We start from the raw sequence: 26,092 nt of genomic DNA, 5'->3' as shown, positions 1-26,092 counted from the left end.
GCTGTGCTGGTCTGCTCTCTGGTGCCGGATCCACCCTCAGGCGAGGGCTTGCTTTGCCTCTGAGCGCAGAGGACATCGATTGCTGGAGGGATGAAATCTTCCCAACTCCAATGGATCTTCTCCATCTACCTTCTTCCGAGTAGCGTTGGTCCATCACCTGCAACAATCAGAGGTAACCTGCGCACTGCGCCATCATGGAGTACCTTTACATCCACACTACCAATGACTGGGATAAATTCATTGGTGTAGGTGTGCAGCTTTTCCGGAACTGGGACCAACTTGGGTCATTCAGCTTGATTGTCCCATAGCCTCTCAAAGGCTTCTTGATTCATTACTGACTGGCACACCCTCCGTGTCCACTTCCATAAAGATTGGAACGCCACTTATCTCGATTTCTATCCTCAACGGGGAATGCTCGGTGGTGCAGGTAAACATGTTATATACCTCATCGTGGGGCTGAGCTGCCTCTCTATCGTTTCATAATCCGTGCTGGATTCAAGGCCATTTGCAGACTCTTCATCAACCCAGTGAGTCTTATTTCTTTTACACATTCGCTGGAGGCCCTTTGTGCTGCAGCCTTTATACACAGTCTTTAAAGCGGCACTGGTGAGCCCTGTGATTCCCTCCGCAACGCCAGCATGGAGCTACTCGGTTAGCCCCCCTCGGCGGACTCTGAGTTAAGGGACTCGGGGGCCTGTTCTCTCTTCCCTGAGGAGGTTCACGTTCTACAGTCCAGCCTCTAAAAGGCATCACTCTGTGCACAGTACTTGTCGGGTTTGAGTCCTGAGGATGAGTCATCTGCCTAGAGCCACAGGTCGAGGTCATGAATGCCTGGCTCACGGAGATGGCCTTCTGCAGTGTGACTGTGGTATCCGCAGACAGTAGCCTATGAAGAAGGCCCTCATGGCCTATTCCAATGACAAAGATATCCCGCAGTGCTTCGGTGAGGTGGTCGCCGAAATCACACGGTGCCACCAGCCTCCTGAGGTCTGCAGCATATTTCGCGATTTCCTGGCCTTCGGGCCATCGGTAGGTATAAAATCGGTGTCTGGCTGTGAGGATGCTCTCTTTGGGCTTGAGTTGTTCTTGGATCAGCTCCTCGTACGTCTTGGTCATTGTCTTCGCTGGTGCCAGAAAGTCCCTGACGAGGCCATAGACAGTGGGCCCACAACTGGTTAGCAGGTTAGCTCTGCGCTTATCAGCCAGTGTGCCTGGATTGTCACCTGCCAAGTCGTTTGCTGTGAAGAAATGGTCAAGCCTCTCCACAATCATCACCATCGACGAACTGCTGCAACGTACCAAGGATAGCCATTTTCACATGAAGGTCCATAAACTCGTCACCAATTCTGATGTCTTTAGATGCTCTGATAATGACTCCACGAGACAATGTGTTGTACTTGAACTGTAGTGACCTTAGTCCTTTATTGATAACTCCAGAGTGAGGATCACACCTGGTGGCCTGCCTTTTATACTTGGCCTGGCACACCTGTACAATTAACCTATAAGTCTCCCACTGAGGTGCCCCCTGGTGGCACACCTTGTAACAGTACAAGCCGTAACCATGTAGGATACATGACAGTTTCAGCTATCTGTAGCACATGCTGCAGTATGAAATTTAACTTCCTCTCTCTGGCAGTCTTTAAAATTCTTATTGAAATGATTTTGAACTTTGACGCTGCTGTATATAGTGGACACATCACGTTCACATGAACACGCCCGTTGTATGTGGTGGGGACGGTACAGTCTTTCAGGGAGACTTTAAACCAAGACCCTGTCTGCCTGTTCAAGTGGATCTAAAAGATCCATGGTGCTAGTTAAAGAAGAGCACGTTTATGTTTTCCACAATCTTTTATGCTGGTTCAAGATTCAATTCGCCCAAATCAGGCCTTGCTCACAAAGTGCCCACACACCCAGGTCGAAATTGTGAGATTCCGCCGATTGTGCTGATTCGGGAAGGCTCTTCAAATTGCACTCACTTTCTTAAGCGCACAGGCACTAGTAGGCACATTTTAAAAGTTTTTCACATCAGAAAATATTGAATTTGTTAAGAAACTGACTAGTGCACACCAATGAAACTATTAAATGGTTCAGTGATTCAGTATAGTTTTTTTAAAGTCATTTTCAGTGATTTTAAATCAGGTTACTCACAAGTGGAGAACTGGACACTCTTATTAAAATGCTTATTTTTGCTGATAAACCCGTTTTCATCTGTATTAATAAAACTTAATCAAGTTACCACATTTTACAAGAAATATATTTTAATGGAAAAAAAATCATTATGTTCGATTATGGTGTTTCATGGAACATTTTACATTTGTGACAATGCAAATGATTTTTAGCGGAAACAGGAACTGTAAGTTAACCAGTGTGAGTTCAAGCGCATTTGGGCGCAATCGAGAAATTGGAAAGTGGAAAGTCTACCCTTAGGTTGAGTTTAACCTTTACCCCAGTCTCTTGTAAAAATGAAACAAACAGAACTATGCTGACAAAGGCTAATCTGCAGGTGACATCAGTTTTCCACAATTACCACAGTCTACAAGGTTCCGTTGCTGTAAGAGGGTGGAAAAATACAGACAGATTGTATGTAAAACTCGCTTATAAATGATAGAAAATGGCTGAATAACATTGAGGTGGGACAGTAGGTCACATTGGACATAAAATCAGACATGGATAAAGGGTTAAATGTGAACGTGCAAAAGCCAGGTTGGTGAAGCAGCAGTACAGCTGTGAGTTATCTCAGGATTGTAGTGACAAAATAGGCACCACTCGCATGCAGTAACAGGATGGATGTGGGGAGGGGGAGACCCTCTGGTCAAGGAGCAAGAGAGATAAGATAACATTCCAATGTGCTAATGCACTCGCGGGACACAGTGAGGTTTGTGGAAAAGTACTGGAGACAAGCTGGTCAGTATAGTATCGTACCTTTGCTTTGAGTGACAAGGGTTTTGACCATTCAAATCAATGTATTGAATGTCCAGCTATTATCGGCCGAGTAACTGAATAAAAACCCTACGTTTTCTTTGTTCGGAGCGAGTGAGGACAGCTCAGCAACAGGTTGACTGCAGACTTGACTCTCCCTTGCAAGCAAAATAAAAGATCATTTTGAACCTATCTCTGGAGTCTGTCATCGATCGGGTGTGGATCCTCTATTTCAGTGGGTCCGCTCGGGAGAGAGGAAGATTTCTCCACAACAGTTGCCATTTAATTGACTGGAAAATGGACATACCTGGTTTAGTTCTTTCATTTGCTTACTGGCAATTCAGAGATTTCAAGGTCTGCGTCAGTGATTTCAGGAGTCCTCAATAAAAATCAAAAGCATTCCTGTCTCCAACTGAAATCCAAGGCCAGTGCATTTAGCATGTTAGTGCCAAACAGCAGGCCGGGGCCATTGAAGGGAGCAACGTGCGGCGGCCCGGCCCGGAAGTTGCCGTGGTCCCGGCCTGCAAGACCATCAGCAGGCCGGGGCCATTGGAGGGAGTAGTGTGCGGCGGGATACCACTGCAGGGAGCAGCGTGTGCTGCTGCAGGAGGGCGACAACTGCGAAGTCAGGTCGCTGATTGCAGTGCGGGCAGGCACAGCAGGAGGGGCGAAGGAGCAGCAAGAGTTTGTAGAGGGAAGTGACCGGAGCCCAGGAGAGGCGTGAGTTTGGGACTCAGAAGAGGCGAGGGCCCTGGGGCAGCACAGGCCAGCCCACACTGCGATATGTGTGCGCGCTCGGTCTGTGCAGCAGAGCTGGTCTCCAGTCGTCTTGGGTAATTCTTGCCACTGCACCAAGACCTATCTCTGTTAAACCCATGTGGAGGCTGGTGTGCAATGGCCACCACACGTTAAAAAAATCCACGCACAGGCATCTTCCACCCTTCAAGATGTAGTTCGGGATCTGGAATATTAGGTCCTTCATTGAAATACCTATGAACTCATCCTTTTTTAGTGTGGAAGCAAGTCATCCTCGTTTCGAGGGACTGCCTATGATATGATGATGCTGAAGTGGGATGAGATCATATTCACATCATAGCTCAGCTGTTTCACAAGATCATTACAGCTAAGGAAGGCTTTACAGACCATCTTAGTTTATCCATGCAGAAAAACCCAACAGTCCCTCCACTGCAGTATATCATTGTTTTAAAAAAATTATGTAAAGGTTTTTGCTCCCGGAACTCTATGTGGATATCCATTCTAAGTGTTGATCAAAAAAAACTTCCTCATATTAGTCCAAAATTTCCCTTTGATTTTCCTTTGAATCTCTCTGAGCACCCGAGGATAAATGCGGTCTATCCCTGGGGATTTATTTGGTTTGAGCTCGTTCAGCCTGTCGAGACCTCCATCTCATTATAACCAAGTGCCTGATTTTACGTTGGTTATCCTCACCGGTTAGCATCAGGTTGTGCTGTGCATGTTCAAACACGTGGTGTGTGAAGCGCTGGGGCGTGCTGAAGTCTGCAATGGGTTCTGCACGAAGCACAGGACCCAAGTTTACATGAATTATTCATGGCTTTCAATGTTGCCAGCGGACCCACCGGACGTGTGCCGCCCGCCATATTGGGAAAGGAGGTTGCCGCCAGCGCAACCTCCTTTCCCAATATGGCGGGCGGTACACGTCCGGTGGGTGCGTGCTCGGCCGGTAACACCCAAGAAACGAGCGCTATACAGCTAAATTTATAGGCCTGTGTATCCCTAACTTTACACTCACATCCAATCACTTTAACTCAGGAGAGACATCGGGTGCACCTTCTTCAACCATGGCTTGCAAAACTAAATTTACTGCATAATTTGCAATATTAGATCTGCTTCCACAGCATAGGAGAGGCTGAATTCTCAACCATTAGTGGCTGATAAGAGACAAAAGGCACCAATAGCTGCTTAACAATTTGAATCTTTGCAGGAGTTCACACCAGCAACCACACTGGCAGGAAGCAAACAGCTTATTCGTTAATTTCGACACAACCAATGCTCAACCTCATTTACAAATACCTTCACCTCTGCAACCTCCTTTTGCCCTACATATCAACTTTCACCCTCTGCTGTTCTGCCTCTGCTCCATGATTGGTGGCAGAGCCTTCAGCAATGATGACCCTGCACACTCTGCAATTCTCTTCTCATACCCCTCCACCTCATCACATCACTCCCCACATTCAAAAATCTCCTCAAAACCATCTCTTTGCCCACATTTTCTGCCACTTCTCCAAATTATTTATGTCAATTCCTAATTGATGTCTGACCACTTTTGCTTTTGCTTTGTTAAAGTTGTTGTATAAGTGCAGGTTGTTGTTGTACAGAGTTGCTCTGTGCTTTTGGCCCACATTTTGCAGTCGGTCGGAGGCTTCCCGCGGGCGCATGCCTCCAACCTGCAAAATATCTACGAACATGCTGGTCTGGGTGGTTCGGCAATTTGCGGCTCTGGGCCTTTACGCGTTGGCCTGCGTAGAGGCCCACGTATCCCAGGAGCGCAGGCGCTTTGTAAGCAAATGAAAGTAGGAGGATCCCCATGCATACTTATGGCAAGTTCCATTTCTACGGAGCTGCCATAAGTATGAACGGGAATATCCCCAAAAACACACACATTAAATTAAAATAACACATTACATATTTAAAATTAATTAAAATGCAATTTAATTAAATATTTTTGACAAAAAAATTATTTTTTTGACATTTTTTTTTAATATGTTTTAACAGGGCTAAAAATAAACTTAACTGAATGGACAGGGTTTTTAATATATAAATGAATGATATATAATTTTTTTTACTTTTTAAAACCCTAAGGGCTGGATTTTCAGGTTTTTGCGTTTTTGCCCGTTTCCAGGCGCAAATCGTGGCGAAATCAAAAATTTAACGCCGGGTTAGGGTTAGCGCCAGAGCGCGCAACTTTCACCAAATGAAAGTTCATGAGGAAGGTTAGAAATAAATCCAGCGGTGCACCACACAATTTGTGCGCTGGAGCCGAAATTTCCGGCGCTAAAAGAATTGGCCGTTCTGCGTATGCCCAATTTTCTTTCTTCCCGCGCTTCTGGTCTGTTGTCCAATCGCAAACGCAAAGGCAGGGCGCAGCCGCGCGCATGCGCAGTATACCAGGAGCTGAATCAGCCATTTTATTTGGGGATTTTGATCATGGCGGACGAGGAGTCGGACAGCCTGCCAAGCGATTTAGCCAGGAGGCTAATGAAGCTCTAGTGGGGGCTGTGGAGAGAAGATGGCAGGAGTTACATCGGAGGTATGGATTTAGACCCCTGCCATCGATTTTTAATCGCATTTGGAGGGATATCGCTGAGGAGGTCTCTGCCTCAGACACAGTGGTCAAGAGTGGCAAACAATGCCGAAAAACGTTCAATGATCTTTCGCGGGTCGTTACAGTGAGTACAATTTTTATTCATGCACTCCTTCATTACTTCAATTATAAATCTGACACACTATTTGTTCTCATGCTTTTGATACTTGTCAGCAGTCTGTGGGTGTTCTCATGCTATCTCTCAGCACTCTGTGGGTTGCCTCCTAAAATGCATGATGCATAGGTAGACTTAGTTTGGCACCCTATTTGCCATGAAGGATCTTTACACATTATTAAGGTTGCATTCTGAAATCTAATAAGATGTTTCCGCACTTCGATGTCCTCCTGATGACCATGTGTAACTTCCAAGGCCATTAAACAGAGGACTCTATTACATTCAGACAGTATGGTGTAAGTGCTTTGGTGGCTATCTGTGTGTGCCACAAGAGCAGGTGGACCCTCTTGTAACCTCATAACAGGCAAAGAAGTCCCATAATCGGCGCGAGCAGGTGAGGACAGGAGGCGGTCCACCTCAGACCCTGCCACTCATCGACCTCGAATAGCGAATGGCAGGCCTCATCGGCATCTCAGGCCGGGCAACTGCCACTGGGGATGCTGACCCCCGCTTGGAAACTGAGGGCAAGTCCTGCACACTCCCTGATCTAGGTTAGGGCAATGTCATGCAGTGTCCTTGGACGAGATATAATGGAGTAGCGGTTGTCCTTCAAATGAGCCTGTGCTATTGGACCTTCTTCATTTCACCCTGCCCCCTCCCCTGTTGCTAACCACTCATCTGTTGCTTCCTACTAATAGATGACTAGCCACAGCCGCAGCATCCCTCAAAGCAACACTCCGCGTCAGGCCATCATGTGGAGAAGGAGGAAGAAGAAGTGGACGAGTTTACAGATCAGCCGACTCCGGGGCAGATGCAATCCACCCCTTGTTTACCACCGGCACTCACCTCGTCTGAGGACGATCACGTAACTCTCTCTAAAACTCCGAGGCTCCCGGGACTAGTGGCGTGCAGCAACGCAGTTCTGGGGTCGAATCCCGTGTGCCATCTCTCCGGAGGGTGAGTTGGCAAAGTCGGTCTGCTGACAGACAGGCAGATGTGGAACTGGACATGGCGGGACTGTCCAGGGAGAGCATCCACCTTACCCGTCAGCTCCTTGATGTCTTGGGTAGGATTCCCACAACCATCGAGAATCTCACTGCAACCATTACGGAGGTAGGGTCACAGATTGTCGGTGCGAGCCGTGAAACCTGCGAGGCCATCAGTGCCCACATAAAGCATTGCGGAATATGGTGCATCACAGGCACAAGCTCTGCTTCAGTTTGGACAGGTGATGCAGTCCATAAACCCTTCCGCCATACTCTCTGCGGTCCCCATTGGCACACCCAAACGTTAACCACCTGTGACTGTCGACACCGACGAAGAGGCTCGCCAGTCAGAAGCTGGGCCTTCCACGCCACGAGCTGGTCCAGTGTGTCCCCAGGTGGCATCTCCATTGTCTCGCCCCCCCAACTTAGCAGCGCTCTGCCCGCCATCTTGGTATAAATTAGGTTAGGAGCAGCAGGCAAGGGAGGTGGATAATGGTAAGGGGGGGGTGGGGGGGAAGGGGGAAGCCGTTGGCAAAAGATAGTGGGGCAGGGGTTGCTGCATTTATGTTGTTGATGCTGGAAGCATCCTATGTTTTATGTTTTATTATTATGTTCTGATTTATCTTGTTCATAATGTTGTTGATGAATTATCACACTGTTGGATGCAGCCAATTTATGTTACTGTATTAAAGTTTACAAAGTTGACAAAGTTTACAATGCTTAATAAATTATTTTGTTCACCTAAACCATTCCTGTGTAGTGTCTCATTTGCAGAATAAGAGGGGGAATAGTCAACATGGTGGGATAGAGTGGCCAGGCAATGGTCAAACGTGTCGTTCACTCTTCAAGCAATGCATTCAATTATGAGCTGCTGATGTAAGGCTTTTGCAGCGGTGAAATTTCCACGACGCCTCCCCTGTGGTTGTGGTGGTGGCATGGCTCGCCAGGCTCCTCCTCCTTCTCCTCTCTCCTGAGGTGGTCCTGCAATCCCCATTGGCAAATCCTGTCCTCTTATGATGGCTAAGTTATGTAGCATGCAGCACACACAATGAACTCAGAGACCTGCTGAGGGGAGTATTGCAGGCAGCCTCCAGAGTGGTCCAGGCATTGGAAGCACTGCTTGAGTACTCCAAGTGTCTGTTCGACAATGTTGCGTGGGGCTGCATGGCTCTCATTATAGCGATGCTCAGCTTCTGTCTGAGGGTTCCGGAGGTGGGGTCATGAGCCAGGTGGCATGGCTGTAACCTTTGTCCCCCAGCATCCAACTCTGGCCTTGTGGTTGACACTGGAATGTGCGTGAGACAGTGCTCCCACGCAAGATGAAAGCATCATGGATGCTCCCTGGATATTGGTCATTAACTGCCATGATGCGCTGAGTATGGTCGCAAATGATCTGTACGTTCATGGAGTGGAATCCCTTTCGGTTTTGGTAAACCTCTAGATTCTGTAAAGGTGCTCACAGGGTGATGTGAGTACAGTCAAGGGCACCCTGAACTTTGGGAAAGCCAGCAAATCGTTTAAAACATACAGTCCTCTCATTTTGGGTCTCCTTGGTCATTGGGAAGTTTATGAAGTCCATCCTTTATGCATACAGTGCAGTAGTCACCTGGCAAATGCAGCAATCTGTTGCTGCGAGATGAAGCATATGTCCCCCACTGATGCCTGAAAGGAGCCGGAGGCATAGAAGGCAAGTGCCGGAGTCACCTTCACCTCGACGGGCAGTGCAGTCCTGTTACCGCTGGTAGGCTGCAGGTCTGCCTGTATGAGCTGGCATGTCGCTGTGACCACCTCTTTTCGGAAGCGCAGCCTTCTAACGCATTGTGCCTCAAAGAGCTGCAGGTATGAGCGATGTTCCCTGAAAACTTGTGGGGGGTAAGCCTCCCCACCATACATCCGTGACCTCATCGATTACGTTGAAAGTGATCATCAATAAGCCTTCTTCCAGTTCGATGCCGTATATACATAGCTGCCAGGATTAATGGCTGACAAAGCATGGCCCCCATCTTTTAAAATGTCCTCAAAAGTCCTTTAAAACAAACTATAAATTCACATAAACTTCACAATCAAAAGTATACAGTAATGCTGCGTTCTTCTCCCCATGCTTTTAATCACTCAGAACTCTGACTTTCTCCTCTGTTTTCAAGGTGACTCCATTAGTGCCTGGTGCACGCTGGGTCCGACTGGTATGTGCGAGCGGGATCCTGGGCGCACATTAAATCGGGCGATATGCTCGAAAGTTCCGCCTGGTGCAAAATCTTGTGAGGCTCGTTTCATGCCGAAAATTTGTTTTTTTTTGGCGCCACGCCCAGGCACTAAATGGGGCGCAAATGAGCCGAACATCCAGGCCTTACACCTGCTTTTACCAGCGTAAGAATTGCAAGGGCATTCGTTGGGCAGAATTTGGGCAAATAGCCCAACTCGCCGCCCGCGGAGGCCTTTTTCTTTCAGGTTTGGCGATCTGTCAAGAAGATCACAAGGTCAAGAGAATTCTTGACAGATTGCAAGGTCCGGCTTTCAGCATATGCCTAAACCTGGAACTTCCAGGGCCCCTACAAGCACGTGCCCACCGCGTAAGTGCCCATAGGAGCCGTAAATTCAGCCCCTCTATCTCATTTAGTATATCTGCATGACACACAGCTATAACTTTCTGTAGATCCTTCCCTTGTTGTATTGGCAGTGCAGGAAAATGAGCATTACTTTCTGAAACAATAGCATGCTTCTTTGTCGTTCACTCTTTGGAACCTATGAAAAAGTTATACTCTATACAATTGACAAAGTATTGATTCTTCTGAGGGATACGAGTACTTCTTTGCAATAGCTTCTGACAAATAATATGTTTTAAATATAATTTGGATCCAGTGTTCTGGAAAATAGCTTTTAACACAAGTCTGTACTTGTAAATCATTGTCTGGATTATCCTGGGTTATATAACCTTACATTCATTCCTAATAACAATGAATTACTATGACTCCACACAGTCCCACATTAACAAACACGGCTTTATTGGAATAAGATGACTTAAATACCAATTAAATGCATTAATAAGGAGACAAATCTCAGCTGAATAAGGCAGACAGGCACTGGCCCTTTCTTTGTCTATAAGGGGAGTGTTGAAAATGTGCTGGGTCAGAATATTTCTGACTCTCTTACACTCTTATTGTTCACAAATACCTCAAAGTTTTGTGTAAAAATTAATCTGCTATGATTGACAGAACTACAGGAATTAATTAACACTCACTATGATACAATCGTGGAGGGAATTTGGAGCAATACATTAATCATAAATAATATCCTAATATAATCGCATTATATGATAGTAATGTCTTAAAGGGTCAGAGCAAAAACGCTATTAATGAAATCTGCACTTTATACAATTTTCTTATGAAGTAGCTGATATATGGCAAACCATCCTTTGCAGGCACACTAAGAATATCAGGGCTCAGAGGATGAAACCAGAGCAACATTTTAGAGGAAGTTCTTACTGATTCAAAAGCTCCATTTTTAACTTCGGGTGAAAATCAGGTGGGCAGAGGGCAGGTTGAGCAGCATTGGCAGTTTGAAGCCTGGGTGATTTTAACTCTGGGGCCTCATTTTAATACAATTCTCAGGATGGCCATCCAATTGAGGTGGGAAACTGACAGCCTGTCCACAGAATTTCCAGTGGGTCTCCCAAGGCCTATTTAAAGCAGGAATGTATCTCAAGGCTGCATTCCCTGAGGCCAGATTACACTGAATGTTAGAAAACTATTATGAGAATAAGTAGCAGGCTATGCCCAAGTTTTCTGATGCCTCCAGGGAGGTCCTCCTGGAGGAAGAGGCACGAAGGGGGATATCCTGTTGCTCACAGGTTTGCAGAGCTGTTGAAGAGGGCAGGTCGGTGGGCCTCCTCGTAGGACTGCTCCTGGGCCTGGCCAAGGTGGCCATTAACCGATACAGGCAGCAGGCGGCCGAGGGGGTCGTTCAGCCCAACTGCCTGCCTCTCTTTCATGGCTACATTCGCGCCAGGGTATCCCTGGAGATGGAGCATGCGGTGTATATCGGTGAGCTCTCGGTCTTCCACAAGAGGTGGGCACCGGAGGGACTGGAGTGTATCATCATCCCCAGCAATCAAATTTTAATTTGATCTAAGTTTCCATTAAAATTTTATTTGGAAATTTGTGGGTTCTAGTGCCCTTGCCAAAAGGGGGCACTTGATTTAAAGTTCTACTTAAAATAGTTGCAGAGCTGTTAAATTGTGAGTGACTTACGTCATCACATTCACAAGACTCAATAAAACCCCAGCCAGTAGGGTTTAGGGGATCCATGTTGAGGCATGTGATTGTGAGCCTGGTAGATGAACTGGTAAAGTATAGTGTGATTGTTAAACTTTTGCTAATAAACCAACTAGTTCTTAATAGCAATGTGTTGCTATGAATTCTTAAGCAAAGAACCCATGAAGCAAATACATTACAAAATGGCGACGAGGATGGGAGTTTCTTCATGAATAAATTTTTGGTGGAATTTCTTTTATGAGAAGGCGGAAATTCCATCTATGGCAACTTCCAGGATGCAAAGATGGGCTATTTTATTATTTCGGTACTATTACAAAATCAAGTATCATACGTCGAAGCAGAACGTGTGGTGGATGCTCTTTCAAGGTTGCCTCATGAAGATTCTGAAATTGGCTACGAACAGTCAATCTTCACTCTAGATGTCGGTGATGAGGATTTTCCGGTCACCGCCTCTGTTATTGCATAGCACACAAAGAAAGATGCCACGTTACAGCGGGCCTTTGAGCACACCCTGCGAGGGTGGTCTGAAGATCCGACACATTTAGACGAGGGGATAAAGCCCCTTTTATCATCGTCAGCATGAATTATCATGTGAGCAGGGATGTCAAAAATGGGGCCTGAGAGTAGTCATTCCCAGTGGACTACGTGTCCAAAATCTTGACGGAACTTCACGGTGAGCAGACTAGCATCGTAGGGATGAAAGCGGGGGCCCGAAGTTTTGTTTATTGGCCTGGACTGGATAAAGATGTAGAAATATTAGTAAGTAAGTGAATGTACAATCTGTCAGGACTGCAGGACCATGCCAGCTAAAACGCCGCTGCAAACATGGACTTGGCCAACGAGACCATTCCAAAGAATACATATTGATTTTTGCGAGAGGGGCAGTGATAATTTTCTGGTTCTAATCGACAGCCATTCGAAATGGCTGGAGGTACGGTATATGGGGTCATCTACGACTACAGAGTGTACATTGGATGAATTATGGAATATTTTTGCATGCCATGGCCTGCCCAAAGAAATGGTGTCAGATAATAGGCTGCAATTTCGGTTCATGCAATTTAAGAATTTTGCCAGACACAACAGTATCAAACACGCGTTGGTAGCACCATATCATCCTACTTTAAATGGTGCAGCTGAAAGGTCAGTCAGGATTGTCAAGGAGGCTTTGCGGAAACAAGTTCTACAGACTGGACCATCAGTGAGCATGAAGCCCAGGTTAGCGAATTTTCTTTTCAAATACAGAACTACGCCTCATTCTACATCAGGATACACACCTGCTGAATTATCGAGGAAATGTAGGCTGAGAATGCAACTCAGCTTATTGCAACCGAACTTGTCTGATAAGGTAGATAAGGCACAATCGATGCAGAAACATCATTATCTCTCCGGTACTAAAGAGCGGTGCTTTCAGAAGGGTGATCAGGTCAGAGTTCTCAGTCCAAGAAAAGGGCAAGTTCATGCAAATGGGACATTGGTACAATTATTTGGGTATATGGCACCAAGCAGTACTTGGTCAAAATTGGTGAATACATCAGGAGGTACATGTGACTCAAATGTTTCTGGTGAGTGATGAACCTTCGGTACCATGAGTAGATGATTATGAGTGTGACTTGGACAATGATTTGGCAGGTCCATGTATTTCAATGGACATAATGGTCACAACGTCCATATCCCCACCAATTTAGATGCAGCCAACTGAAGGCAGTTCTGCGGGTATGAATAATCTCGCAGAGACTCTGTATCTTCCGAGGGGAGAGATGGAGTTGGGTTTCAGTTGAGAAGATCAACGAGGAAACGCAAACCATCTAGACAGGATACTGATAACTGGGAATATCAAGATCTCAGGAAGAAAGCTAACACTAGGACAGATGCAAGGGTTCCAAGGAAACTCAAGAGGACACAGGAAGACAGAGGTCAGGAATCCTGAGCTATACGTCCTGAAAACAGAAATTCCCCAAGACGGTCTCCGGAGTCAAATAAGAATATAGAAACGGAAATCGCCAGCCAACTGCAAAGAAATGGAGGTCAGAGCAGGACGAAGCTAAAAGCTTACAAGATACTCAGGCTCAGCAGTCGAATATGTAAAATTATAATCATGATAAGTAATCTTTTGAAATATTGTATAAATACCTTGCTTCTAAAAAAAAGGGGAAGCAGTGCAATGTATGCACCTGTGAGTATGCTCACAGGTTGGTAGAGCTGTTGAATTGTGAGTGGCTTCACAAGACTCAATAAAACCCCAGTCAGTTGGGTTTAGGGGATCCATGATGAGGCATATTGTTATAAGCCTGGTGGATGAACTGGTAATGTGTAGTGTGATTGTTAAGCCATTGCTAATAAACCACCTAGTTCTTAATAGCAATGTGTTGCTGTGAATTCTTAAACAAAGAACCCATGAAGCAAATACATTACACCTGAGGCCATTATCCAGCAGGCTGGGACACAGATGGTTGATAGGGTCAGTACCAGCAGTATTATCCCCAGGATCTGGCTGCAGCTTAGGAAGAAGTTCAATAACCTCACAGAGCAGCAAGGGTCTCTGCACAGATCTCTCAACAACACCTGCCAACAATCCTTTCACCGCCTCTCCCACTACTCTCAATAATTACCTCCCCCATCACATCCTTCAACAGACAATTACAAGTGCACACTTTAACACTTCTCTATCTCATCCCAGACACAGGGCTGAAATTCAGCGTTCCGGGAGGGATAGTGACCATGGGATTTCAGTGGCCAATCTGAAAAATCACTTGGCTGACACATTGTGCTCTATTAGCCCTCTCCCAATGCATATTCAGCTTGGGGGGGTTCCAGCGATGAGGGCTTCCGCCGGAATCGGACGCGTCAAGCAGCGATAAAGGTGTTGAGGCTGCGGTGACATCATCAGGGTGCACACCGCTGCTACGCCACCCATTTTCAACTGTAAAAACCCAGCTTTCTTTTGAGCAGTGCCCCAGCCAGGTTTTTATGTCGGCACACTTGCCGTGATACGCGACACCGCTGGAGGAGGTCAACACAGCATTCCCGCGATCGGGGTATTTTTGCACAAAAGTTTTGTTGACATTTTTTTCATTTAATTTAACTGGTTGAGTGCTGTTCGTAGTTTTTGAGAGAGTGGAGGTCTACAGGCCTTATTCGGTGTTCCAGAGGCCTGTTGGTCAGGATGCAGCCTCAAACAGAATGGGATCAGTGTTGTCAGGGGAATGCCTGGTACACCTAGTGAGATGCAGGGCAGCAAGTAGGAGAAGGTATTGCCATCAGTAATGTACGATAAGGCAGCGGACAAGGGAGGCAGCAGTCATGGCTGCCCAACAGCCACAAGGGCCTGCAGACATGCACAGACCTGCACATTGAAAGGTGTCCAGAAGGGAGATGGCGTCAGGAGGAGGGTCAGGCACGCTGTCCCCCCCGATCCCCCACAACATACTGGGCCTCGAGTCTTGCCAGCAAGAGCCTGCAGAGGCGCCTGACCATGAGGAGGACCAGGGAGATGGCCAACATCCAGCTGCCATGGGAGGTGGCCAATGCAAACATGGTGGAAGGAGGCTCTACCCTCAAAGGGTCTACAGATCTCAGTTCTCCTTCCTCCAGCTCAGTGATGAGCAATGCCTGCGCAGGCTGAGATTCCGAAAGGCGGTACTGACGGAGCTGTGCAATGTGATGCGGCAAGATCCTGAAGTGGGGCTTTCACACTCTGTTTTAATTAAAGGGTTAAGAATGGATCTCGGAACTAAAATGGGCTTTTGTAGTGGTCAACTTTACAAGCAGTGTAACCTGAGGACAATCACAGGAGGCCAAACTGTTGAACCACAAATAGCCAAACTGTTGAACCACAGGAGGCCCAGAGGGACAGCTAAACAGGGCAAGGGGTCAAAAGTGACACGTTGGAAAATTCCATTTGGTATGAGATATAGGCGACTGATTGTGTGATGCAAAAGGGAATTTGTCAAGCAGCAATTGTGCATGCGGGCTTTGGGCCAATTAAATGGCATGGGGTGGCCATGCACGAGGCTGACATACATCATTAGGTGTGTAAAAGATTGCTTGGAACTTTGTATCATTGACGAGGCCTGGCTACAGACAACCAGCAGGCAAGCTTCCCGCCGGTGCAAAATAAAGATGACTTGAATCTTCGAATCCAGACCTGGTGTTGAGTGTTTATTTTAAATACTCCACTGCAATTGGCGTAGTCGGCAGGATCTCAAGCGGACGGCGGACTGCGGACACCAGCCAAAGGAAGCCATGTCAAAGGCGTGAGTACATTTTAGTTACCATGCACAGTTAAGACAAGGGCATAAATCTGTCTGGTGTCAGCTGCCTGAGAGATCCCAATCTGCAGGTCTGGCCGAGACTTCAAGTAGTCAGCAAAAAAATCCCAGGTAAAACAATTACGGTCGGTTATATAGAAGTGTGTCTGTGTAACGTTGCGGATGGTAATTACTACAGGTTGCAAGTAAGGATCTCGCCTCAGGAGGAGCTGGCAGGAGACATACCGCTGATAATGTATAGCCATGGGAAGTGAGAAACTCGAGTGGGGACCAGAGGGGTCCCTGACATGGTATCTAGCAGACAAAAATTGAAAACTAATTGAAATAATGATTAAACAAAATTGGAAACCAGACGACCCACCCGCTCAACAAAGAAACTGGTGGGAGTCGGAAAAGAAACAAAAGGAGGAGAAAGCCCTCGTTTTATTCACTCGCACGTATTATGAATTAAGTAGACAGACTAGACTATTGACTGAAAAAGTGACGAAATAAACTGACAGTAGGTGTGATGGTGACAGCCCCCAACAGGACACATGAAAAGGAACAACTGCCAGCAGCTACTATTAATTAGAAACAGTGGGGGTGATAGGAAATCCCGACGTCTGTTGTAACTGCAACAAATTCGGACAAAAGTGGTGTGAAATGTGGAACGAGAGGGGGCCTTTGTAATGCAAGAAATAAGGGTCAAAATTAGTTGCTATGCTGACCGTTTAAAAAAAGCAGGAAGGAATCTTCTGAAAAAAGATGTTTTGTGGGAATTCAAACCATGACATTGGAGGCATATAGCAGAGAAAAGTGCTAAAACCTATAGGGGACATGGATTTAAAGTAATTGGGGGGAGGTTTAGAGAAGATCTCTTCATCCAGAGGGTGGTGGGGGTCTGGAACACACTGTCCGAAAGGGTGGTAGAGGCAGAAACCCTCACCACATTTAAAAGGTAATTGGAGGTGCACTTAGAGCATACGGAAATCAGAAATTGAAACTGGTTTAAGGAATAATGGATAGTTATGACTCAATAAAAAGGAGAAAAGAGAAGATTCTTTCTTACTGTTCTGGTATTTTTCTTTGGTGTTTGAAGTGTTTGGGAAGGCATGTTCCTTTGTGTGGCTGTGGCTCCTCCCCCTTTTCCAAGTGGCATTGGGAAATTTAAGATTGGAATTACTGAGGATAATTACCCTATTAAAAATCAGACTGTTATGCAGCTATGATAAAATTCTGCTTGGTGGAAATTGTGTGGAGAGCCTTTAGTTTCAAACATAAGGCATTTCACATCAATAATTGATATGGTTTTTAAAAAAGAATTCTGACCAATGTGAAACTGGAGAGAAAAGCATGAAGTGCAATTGTGTGCAGAGTTGTTTTTCTGAATGTTTATTTTCAGAATAAAAACACAGAGACATTACAAAAGTGAGACATTTTAACTGGAGAGTTTAAACTGAAAAGGCTGCAGGCTGTGGGACTGAAATCGACATTGATTGATGGTGTCTGTGTTTGGGCTTTCGAAACAAAGGAAGTTAACTCTTTCACAGGCAGCTGCAAACTCTGTTTTAACTCAGTGTGCGGTACCTTTTGAATTTTGGAAATGTTCTTAATTTGAAGAAAATCACCAGAGATTCTCTGTTTCTTTTGTTTTAAGTAGGTGATCTTCGGGAAGGAGCGCTGTTATTTAAAGGGGTTAGTGGATTGTGCCTGAGGGACCAGGAGGGCACACCACCGTAACTGACTACATCTGGCCCCGAGTAAATCTCAGGAGTGGGAGGTGGGGGTCCAGGTAATGGAACAAAACTTTGCCAGGGTGGAAGTTTTGAACTCCGGTACAAGGAACAGTATAATATCGTTGATAAAGCTAGTCCCATGATATATGCAGTCCGGTTACTTAGGAGAATTAATTACCCAATCATGCCTGAGAAATTTAGTAGGGTACAATGAACACTGAAAATGTAACCCAGGTGGATGGGATAACATGGAACTGCACCATGAAGGTAATTGCGGGACAGCATTTTCCTGTATGATCTGTATAAAGAGGGAAGGGTGAATATTGTGTCAGCACCATACACCAGGAATACCAGTACAGTACCAATCTGGCTTGTCCCATTGCGACAGGAACCTTTCGTATTACCTCACCAAACTCTGAGACTTGGGGCGCGGGTTTCATTAATATTTATTTGCGTAGGCAAGTAAATATCACTGTGAGAAAGGAGTTTAAAGTGTAACTGCGAAAGGGAAGATATAATAAATTTGGATAGTTAATTGGGCCAATTGAGGACCAAGTACAATGGGCATTAAGTGAAATGGGGAACAGAGGGTCACAACGGCTAGACACTGAGGTAGAACTTATAGCACATATGATCGAGACAGTCTGACAATGAATCATGAGACAATGTGTGGTTTTCCTGCTATCTATTGTCGAACAGCAACCGACACACACTATCGGTAAGCGGCAGGGGTAGCAACTGTTAACACATTTGACATAGCCAGTATAGACCAAGAAGTCCAAGACTTAGCCCAACGTTTGAGAACCCTTTTACTAAAGGGAAACGATCAGGCTTCGCAGTTGTCAGCAACAGGGGACGAGGTCACCAGACAAATGCTGCGTCGAGGAAATCCGAGAGACTCATGCCCAAACTATAAATAAGATATGTGTGCACCATGCTCCACCTTACAGTCGACAAGCTCCCTGCTGGAGTGGAACTAAACTACAGAACCAGTGGGAACCTGTTCAAACTTCGCTGTCTCCAGGCTAGGTCCAAGACCACCCCAACCTTTGTCATCGAGCTACAGTACGGGGACGACGCCTACGTCTGCGCATACACAGAGGCTGAACTCCAGGACATAGTCAACGTATTTAGTGAGGTGTACGAAAGCATAGGCCTTACGCTAAACATCAGTAACACAAAAGTCCTCCACAAGCCAGTCCTCGCTGCACAGCACTGCCCCCGTCATCCACAGTGCGGCCCTGGACAATGTTGACCACTTCCCTTATCTCGGGAGCCTCCCATCAACAAGCGCCGGCATTAACGATGAGATCCAACACCATCTCCAGTGCGCCAGTGCAGCCTTCGGCCGCCTGAGGAAAAGAGTGTTTGAAGACCAGGTCCTCAAAACTGTCACCAAGCTCATGGTCTACAGCGCTGTAGTAATACCCGCCCTCCTGTATGGCTCAGAAACATGAACCATGTACAGTAGACACCTCAAGTTGCTGGAGAAATACCACCAACAATGTCTCCGCAAGATCCTACAAATCCCCTGGGAGGACAGACGCACCAACGTTAGCATCCTCGATCAGGCCAACATCCCCAGCACTGAAGCACTGACACACTTGGTCAGCTCTGCTGGGCAGGCCACATAGTTCGCATGCCAGACACGAGACTCCCAAAGCAAGCGCTCTATTCAGAACTCCTTCATGGCAAAGGAGCCAAAGGTGGGCAGCGGAAACGTTACAAGGACACCCTCAAAGCCTCCCTGATAAAGTGCAACATCCCCACTGACACCTGGGAGTCCCTGGCCAAAGACCGCCCTAAGTGGAGGAAGTGCATCCGGGAGGGCGCTGAGCTCCTCGAGTCTTGTCGCTGACAGCATGCAGAAATCAAGCGCAGACTGCGGAAAGAGAGTGCGGCAAACCAGTCCCACCCACCCCTTCCCTCAACGATTATCTGGCCCACCTGTGACAGAGACTGTGGTTCTTGTATTGGACTGAACAGCCACCTAAGAACTCATGTTAAGAGTGGAAACAAGTCTTCCTCGATTCCGAGGGACTGCCTATGACGATGATGTGTGACTAAATGATCTAACGTAAGAAACACATAAAGAACTTGGATGTGCAACGTGCGGCACATGGTCACGAGGGAACATCCAATACGATGTAAACCAGATGAAACAGGAAAAAATACCCGATTGGATAAGTTGTCCAAATGGACTAAGGACAGTATTACCCTCTGTGATGTTCGTAAGACAACACGAGTGTTTTTGTCCCCATGTAATTGTATTACCAGAGAATTGAAATAGGTATGGTTCTAGCTATCCCACAGATAGAGGATACAGATGCCAAATCTCTGTGGGCAGTACTGAACAGAGGCAAAATATAAAGTCAATCCTGGGTTCAGTTCCATGATACGCCCCATTTTGCGATAAAACTCAATGGCACATTTCAACGGGTGCATACCGATGGTTGCACTCAATATTTGGATGTGGAAGAAGAAGGGCAACGTATAGCGTGCAGGTTCACTCAGGTGGTTAATTGTACGTTAGAAATTAGCCCCCTTAGTCAGGGAGGGACTGAGGTGGCAGCCCGGGATGATGGGACATACATATAGATTGTGCTAACCAAACTGGTAGCAATGCGGTGGAGGAGGATTTCCTGGAGTGTATTAGGGATGGTTTTCTGAAGCAATATGTCGAGGAACCAGCTAGAGGGCTGGCCATCCGAGACAGAGTGATGTGTAATGAGAAAGGACTAATTAGCAATCTTGCTGTGTGAGACCCCTTCGGGAAGAGTGACCATAATATGGTAGAATTCTTCATTAAGATGGAGAGTGACACAGTTAATTCAGAGACTAGGGTCCTGATCTTAAGGAAAGGTAACTTCGATGGTATGAGACGTGAATTGGCTAGAATAGACTGGCAAATCATACTTAAAGGGTTGACAGTGGATAGGTAATGGCAAACATTTAAAGATCACATGGATGAACTTCAACAATTGTACATCTGTCTGGAGTAAAAATAAAACAGGGAAGGTGGCTCAACCGTGGCTAACAAGGGAAATTAAGGATAGTGTTAAATCCAAGGAAGAGGCGTATAAATTGGCCAGAAAAAGCAGCAAACCTAAGGACTGGGAGAAATTTAGAATTCAGCAGAGGAGGACAAAGGATTTAATTAGGAGGGGGAAAATAGGGTATGAGAGGAAGCTTGCCGGCAACATAAAAACTGACTGCAAAAGCTTCTATAGATATTGAAGAGAAAAAGATTAGTGAAGACAAACGTAGGTCCCTTGCAGTCAGATTCAGGTGAATTTATAATGGGGAACAAAGAAATGACAGACCAGTTGAACAAATACTTTGCTTCTGTCTTCACAAAGAAGACACAAATAACCTTCCGGAAGTACGAGGGGACCGAGGGTCTAATGAGAAGGAGGAACTGAAGAATATCCTTATTAGGCAGGAAATTGTGTTAGGGAACTTGATGGGATTGAAGGCTGATAAATCCCTGGGGCCTGATAGTCTGCATCCCAGAGTACTTAAGGAAGTGGCCCTAGAAACAGTGGATGCATTGGTGATCATTTTCCAACAGTCTATCGACTCTGGATCAGTTCCTATGGACTGGAGGGTAGCTAATGTAACACCACTTTTTAAAAAAGGAGGGAGAGAGAAAACGGGTAATTATAGACCGGTTAGCCTGACATCAGGAGTGGGAGAAATGTTGTAATCAATTATTAAAGATGAAATAACAGCACATTTGGAAAGCAGTGACAAGATCGGTCCAAGTCAACATGGATTTATGAAAGGGAAATCATGCTTGACAAATCTTCTGGAATTTTTTGAGGATGTAACTAGCAGAGTGGACACGGGAGAACCAGTGGATGTGGTGTATTTGGACTTTCAAAAGGCTTTTGACAAGGTCCCACACAAGAGATTGTTGTGGAAAATTAAAGCACATGGTATTGGAGGTAATATACAGACATGGATAGAGAACTGGTTGGCAGATAGGAAGCAGAGAGTCGGGATAAACGGGTCCCTTTCAGAATGGCAGTCAGTGACGAATGGGGTGCTGGAGGGCTCAGTGCTGGGACCCCAGTTATTTACAATATACATTAACGATTTGGATGAAGGAATTGAGTGTAATATCTCCAAGTTTGCAGATGACACTAAACTGGGTGGCGATATGAGCTGTGAGGAGGACACTAAGAGGCTGCAGAGTGACTTAGACAGGTTAGGTGAGTGGGCAAATGCATGGCAGATGCGGTATTATGTAGATAAATGTGAGGTTATCCACTTTGGTGGCAAAAACAGGAAGGCAGAATATTATCTGATTGGTGACAGATTAGGAAAAGGGGAGGTGCAATGAGACCTGGGTGTCATGGTACATCAGTCATTGAAATTTGGCATGCAGGTACAGCAGGCGGTGAAGAAGGCAAATGGTATGTTGGCCTTCATAGCTAGGGGTTTTGAGTATAGGAGCAGGAAGGTTTTACTGCAGTTGTACAGGGCCTTAGTGAGGCCTCACCTGGAATATTGTGTTCAGTTTTGATCTCCTAATCTCAGGAAGGACGTTCTTGCTATTGAGGGAGTGCAGCGAAGGTTCACCAGACTGATTCCTGGGATGGCTGGATTGACATATGAGGAGAGACTGGATCGACTGGGCCTTTATACACTGGAGTTTAGAAGGATGAGAGGGGATCTCATAGAAACATATAAAATTCTGACGGGACTAGACAGGTTAGATGCAGGAAGAATGTTCCCGATGTTGGGGAAGTCCAGTACCAGGGGACACAGTCTAAGGATAAGGGGTAAGCCATTTAGGGCTGAGATGAGGAGAAACTTCTTCACTCAGAGAGTTGTTAACCTGTGGAATTCCCTACCGCAGAGAGCTGTTGTTGCCAGTTCATTGGATATATTCAAGAGGGATTTAGATATGGCCCTTACAGCTAAAGGGATCAAGGGATATGGAGACAAAGCAGGAAAGGGGTACTGAGGTGAATGATCAGCCATGATCTTATTGAATGGTGGTGCAGGTTCAAAGGGCCGAATGGCCTACTCCTGCACCTATTTTCTATGTTTCTTTGCATATCTACCAAAGAAAATAAGTACAAGCATGGTAATGTCATATGTGCGATCCCACAACCTAATTTCTGTTTTACGTCTAAAGCTGTGGTCAAAGAGCAGAACGCATTGAGAACATCACTTTAAACAACCCAAGGTGGGATGATGAAGTGGAATAAAATGAGATACCAAGTTGGCAAGATATTCCCCGTCTCAAAGAACATTTGACGCAATTGAAAACGGACACTGAGAAAAGCATACTGGAAGATTCCATACAGCATTCAAAGGACTTTGAAGAAACCCTGGAAGACACTCAATAGTGGGAACATGTATGGAATTGGGAAATGAATGTGATTATCCATCCGTGGATTCGTATAACCTCTCATGCAGTTCAGTTAGGGCTAGCTGTCGGATGGGGAATTGGGTTATGCATGGCATGCAGGAAGATGCAACGGAGAAGGAAAGCAAAAGCTTTAATTTAACAGCGAAAGTTGTTAGCTGAGTACCCTGAAATACTTTGATACATAGGTCACGTCCCGAGTCCCTGAAACCGCATGGCTGATCACCACAGAATGGAGCAGGGGACACAGGATGAAGTAGAATTAGGTTGGTAATCTTGGGCTGGGTAGCCAAGTACCAAAAGGGGGGACTGAAGTGGAGCTTTCGAGCTCTGTTGTAATGAAAGGGTTAAGAATGGATCTCGGAACTAAAAAGGGCTTTTGTAGTGGTCAACTTTATAAGCTGTGTAACCTGAGGACAATCACAGGAGGCCAAACTGTTGAACCATAAATAGCCAAACTGTTGAACCACAGGATGCTCAGAGGGGCAGCTAAATAGGGCAAGGGGTCAAAAGTGACACATTGGAAAAACTCCATTTGGTATGAGATATAGGCGACTGATTGTGTGACGTGAAAGGGAATTCGTCCAGCAGCAATTGTGCATACGGGCTTTGGGCCAATTAAACAGCCTTCACACAGAATTTCCCACTCCCAAACGAAACACCTGGCCAGATATACGTGCCAAAAATAAAGATTTATCAAATGATCAGTCAGTGCAAAAACACAACAGAAACAAAAAATACTGCCATCAACGACCACAAATAATCATGTTTTACCCCTGTGCATCTTTTTATAACACCTCTTACGTGTGCCTATCCTAACACTACGCCTAATTGTGTCCCCAGTGGCTGCATCATGGATCTGGGAAGGCTCTTGTGTTTGTTGTGTGGGACCTACAGATGTTCTTGTCGGACATCCTCTAACACCTTTGGGCCAGGAAAGGCCGGGTGCAGACTGGCCAGCACCCTCCTGGGAGGGTGCAGTCTGGTGTGGCTCGGTTGAGGCCATGCGTGGAAGCACTGGCGGAGTGGCAGGTCTGGGGCCAGGAATGTTGCGATCCTGAGAGAGCACATCATCAGTACCCCGGTCCAAGGAGCCTGAGTCACTCCCCGGGGTGTGGCACACGACCACCACCACCAAGCTGAGGGAGGTCAGGTCGGTGGTGTGGCGCAACACTGGAATGACCCAGCCACGAACGCAACACTGAGGTGTCGGCTGGCATCGAGCTGAGACTGCATGAGAGCAGCCAGAGTCTCAAAGCCAGCAGACATGGCAGCAGTTTGACACTCCTTGGCAACAGTAAGACGCTCCATGGCCTGTTGCCCAGAATGCATGAGCATTCTGAGCCTCCCAGGCCACAGCACATCCTCGCCAATCCAGCACCGATGTGATCATTCCCTTGCGGCCTGTGCTGAAATGGCAGCTGCCACATCACCTGCAGGTTGCAGCATCACAGCTGGATCTGCACGGACACTCTGGGAGTCCACTATCGCCTGCCTACTGGCAATGATGGGCTCCATGGTATCCGCAGCACTGTCGATTATTCGGGAGGCGGACTCCTCCACACTCCTGGTAACTTCTGACAGCTTCTCTGGCACCCTTGACAGTGCCCCCAACATCTGCGAATGCATGGCCTCAACCCTTCTTTCGTACGCCGCTACATCGATGGCATCATCTGAGTACTTGTTGGCAGTACTCTGATGCAGACTCGCCCCCCCGGAGAGATGGCACTTGAGGTTGCCTGGCCCCGTCACCATGCTACAGCCCGCTAGTCCCCGGTGCACCACCCAGTGCAGAACCCTGTTCTACCTCAACTGCAGCAGACTGCGCTCTCCCAGTATCTGAGCTGGCGTGTGTGGTACCAGCAGTGTCCTCCTCTTCCTCTTCCTCCTCAGTGGTATCCCCAAACGTCAGAGTGCTGTGGCTACTCGCAGCAGGGCTTGAACCCGCAATTTCCTCACTGCTATGAGTTGAAATTGAAGGGCTTCTGTCGACACGGCTGTGATGCAGACCGCCAGCTGCTCTCCGACATCTGTCATGACTGTGCCGCCACTCGGTCTGTCATCTGCAAGCATAAATGGGAGAAGGGCTGCCATGAGGAGGAGGTGGGGGATAAAGGCATGGAGGATGCAATTAGCAGACTTCCACAAAGCACAAAGGAAAGGAACAGTAGGCAAGTCGGCAAGGAGCGTCTTCACTTACCCACATCGACGTCAACACTACCGTCGTCCACATGGAACACACCATGTCCGCCGACCAGCGCTTCAGCCCTCTCCTCTAGGAGCGTGAGCACGTGCGTGTCTGCGTCGCCACCATTGGTCCTTCTTTGCTCACCTCTACTGTGAGCCAATATTGGCTGCAAAAGAAAGCATGGTTGGTGAGTACCACTGTGATGACGCATCAGAAATGAGTGCACAGTGTTTGTCCGTGATATCCAGTTGTGTGAGATGAAAGGGAGTTTCCTTTGCGAGAACACACACATATATGTATAGAGGCGTGAACAATGAAATGCTGCTTGAGTGACTAAAGAGTGAGTATGGGAAATAAGAGAATGTTGAAGGAAATGCTCTCAGATGCAAGGTCAGCAGTTGGTGGAAGAGGCACTCACTTTCAGAAGACGGATGATGTCGTGGAATCTTTTCCTGCACTGCACAGCAGTCTGCTGATGGATGGAGGTGCCTGAGACCTCCCCTACTATCTCCCCCCATGCATTATGGAGGACCTCCCTTGTTGCTCCCCACATCGGGATACAGGAGTCTTCTCCTGTCCTGCATAACTTGCATCAGGGTGTCCAGCTCCGCATCCATGAAGCGGCTTGCCCTCCTAGCTCGTCTCACAGCAGCCATGGTCAAACTCAACTCAAGGCTAAGGTGCAGCTGGCTTGTTAGCAACACATTAGCAGCATGATGAATTTCTCCATGGGAATTCTGCTGCAATTAACAGAGCCACACTGCTGGAAACTGTACTTTGGAAGGGCTCCTTAGCGCAGGAACCCATTATTCCTTTTTTAGAGGTGAAAATCGATTGAGCCACCGCCGAAAGGCAGTAATGGCACCAAAGGGTCAGGAGGTGCGCCAGCTTTTTTGCGCAAGTCAAT

General features: G+C 46.6%; 1 protein-coding gene across 10 annotated transcripts in view; it reads right to left on the bottom strand.

Annotated features, from left to right (window-relative positions):
* The window catches only part of LOC139276702 (bis(5'-adenosyl)-triphosphatase-like), a 1,572,769-nt gene that overhangs the window by 113,098 nt on the left and 1,433,579 nt on the right, over positions 1–26,092 (bottom strand). The window lies entirely within an intron of this gene.

The sequence above is a fragment of the Pristiophorus japonicus genome, chromosome 12 (genome assembly GCF_044704955.1).
Source record: "Pristiophorus japonicus isolate sPriJap1 chromosome 12, sPriJap1.hap1, whole genome shotgun sequence".
Taxonomy (NCBI): domain Eukaryota; kingdom Metazoa; phylum Chordata; class Chondrichthyes; family Pristiophoridae; genus Pristiophorus; species Pristiophorus japonicus.
The sequence above is the reverse complement of the archived record's forward strand: the minus strand, read 5'-3'. Positions and strand labels throughout refer to the sequence as shown.